Source organism: Mandrillus leucophaeus, unplaced genomic scaffold, assembly GCF_000951045.1.
Source record: "Mandrillus leucophaeus isolate KB7577 unplaced genomic scaffold, Mleu.le_1.0 Scaffold1, whole genome shotgun sequence".
In the NCBI taxonomy this organism is placed as follows: Eukaryota; Metazoa; Chordata; class Mammalia; order Primates; family Cercopithecidae; genus Mandrillus; species Mandrillus leucophaeus.
The window spans coordinates 7,360,948-7,363,668 of NW_012098097.1; positions in this window are offsets into that span (position 1 = coordinate 7,360,948).

Consider the following 2,721-nt stretch of genomic DNA (forward strand, 5'->3'; position numbering starts at 1 on the left):
CTCCATCTCAAAAAAAAAAAAAAAAAAAAGAAAGAAAGAAAAAGAAAAGAAGAAACAAAACAAAAACAAGAAAACTCAACTCCTCTCTAACCTTGAGTTTCTTTATTTCATGTCCAATTGCCCCTTCCCAGTTCCTAGATTTTCCCACCCCAACTGCAGTGTGTCAAAGGCAAGGGCAGCCACCCCACCTGTGGTTGGTGTCTTGGGTTTGGGGTCAGATAGAACAGGCCTTAAATCCCACCTCTGCCCTTGTGACCTACATGGTCTGGGGCTGCCATTCAAGGCCCTCTGGGTCTCAGTTTCCTCATTTGTTCCAGCAATGATCCAGTGCCCCTCCAGTGCGTTCACCCTCACCAGGCTCTGAAGCAAGCTCTCATTTATTTATTTCTGTTTTCAGAGGGAGTCTCACTCTGTCACCCAGGTTGGAGTGCAGTGGTGTAATCTAGGCTCACTGCAACCTCCACCTCCTGGGTTCATGTGATTCTCCTGCCTCAGGCTCCCAAGTAGGTGGGATTACAGGCACCTGCCACCACAACAGGTTAATTTTTGTATTTTAGTAGAGATAGGGTTTCACCATGTTACCCAGGCTGGTCTCAAACCCCTGACCTCGGGTGATTCGCTCACCTGGGCATCCCAAAGTGCTGGGATTACAGATGTAAGCCACCACGCCTGGCCACTCTTATTTATTTATACAAATGGTGTCTCACTATGTGGTCCCAGTTGGGCTTAACCTCCTGGGCTCAAGAAAGACTCCTGTCTCAGCTTCCTGACTGGCTGGGACTGCAGTATGACCCACCATATGCAGCTGAGGCAAGCTTTTAACAAAGGGCCCTGCCACTCTCTCCGTGGGCCCCCCATGCTGTTTCGTCACCTCTGGGACTCTTTCTAAGCACCCCTAACCTGCATCCTCACTGTCCAAAATTTCTTTGCTGTCAATTCTTTCCTTTGCTGCTATTCTCAGGTCCTTTGAATTTGACCTTTGGACTCTTCCCTTTGACCTACATTCTGTAAATCTGGGCCACATGGTGCATTGCAGCCCGTGACCTAATGCTGAAGCCCAGGCTGAGGGCAAGCCCTGGGTTCCCATGTGTCTGGGAAGGAAAGTGGGAAATGAGAACAGCAGGTTCTACCTTCCAGGAGTGTTGAGAGTTACGGGAAAGCACTGAGTAGAGTCCTTGATCCCAAAGTGTTCTCTCTGCATATGAATTACCTCCCTTTCTTCCTCCTTTCCTCTTTCTTTCTTGCCTTCTTTCTTTCTCTCTTCTCAGTAATTGTTAAGCCATTCTATAAAGCACAATGACCTTCTTAATAAACTATTAAAGTGTAACTAGCCACTCTTTTCCTAGTAAAACCCAACAGCAGATGTGGCTGATCGCAGATGATGAGTGACCGAGTGATCTCAGCTGCCTGTGTGAGCTGTGGGGGCAAATGTTTAGTAGAAACATAATAGAACAATCTGTAAGGGTGGCGGCCGTACCAACCAGACACAGTGGCTCATGCCTGTAATCCCAGCACTTTGGGAGGCCGAGGCGGGTGGATCACCTGAGGTCAGGAGTTCGAGACCAGCCCGGCCAAGATGCAAAACCCTGTCTCTACTGAAGATACAAAAATTAGCTGGGTGTGGTGGTGAGCACCTGTAATCCCAGCTACTTGGGAGGCTGAGGCAGGAGAATCGCCTGAACCTGGGAGGTGGGGGTTTTAGTGAGCCGAGATTGCACCACTGAACTCAAGCCTGGGCGACAGAGTGAGTGAGACTCCATCTCACCAAAAAAAAAAAAAAAAAAGTGAAGCATGACGCTGGCATCTGTCTGTGAGTTAATGTGTGCAGTGGAAGAATCTGGAATGCCAGGGAACAAAAGGGATGATGAGTTGTGAGGAAGGAGCAGGGAGCTGTGACTGATAGGGGTGGGTAATCACCTGACACTCAGTGAACTGAATTCAAGATCAAAGTCACCTGCAGAACATCAATGGGCTAAGCTGCTCTGCCTTCCACAGAAGCAGAACAGGATCGGAAGACTGCCTGTCTGAGCTTTGCATACCTGGGTTAGCAGGAGTGTCACGAATGTCCAAACTTGTTAGATTATCAGTCTCACAGGCCATCAGCTGACATGGGGTCAGGAGAAAGTTCTGCATAAGATTCTCTACAAGTGTCAGAGAAAGAGCTCTGGGAAATGGGACTTTTGGGCCATTTTCACTCACCACACGAAGTAGAAGCAGCTTGGTCCCCACTGAGACTGTAGCTGGCCTCTCAGAGCCTCAGGAAAACCTTGCAGTGTGCGGGGAGGAGGGGGAGCTTCACGACGAGAGAGCTGAAACTCCATAATCAACACGGTGACGACTGGAAGTTTCTCCTTAGCCTCCGGATTTACCATTTCCCTTAGGAGAATCTCATGTCTGCCTCTTTCTTTGGCAGTCTTACATGGAATTTATGTAGAGTGTTGCTTTGAATCTTCTCAACTAATTCCCATTCTGATTTTCTTCAACTTTAAAATTTTTATTTTTTGAGACAGGTTTTTACTCTTACTCAAGCTTGAGTGCAGTGGTGCAATCATAGCTCCTGCAACCTCAACCTCCCGGGCTCAAGCAATTCTCCCACCTCAGCCTCCCAAGTAGCTGGGACTACAGGCACGTACCACCATGCCCAGCTAATTTTTTTGCTTTTGTTGTGTGTGTGTATGTGGTTTTTGTTTGTTTGTTTGTTTTTTGTACAGACAGGATCTC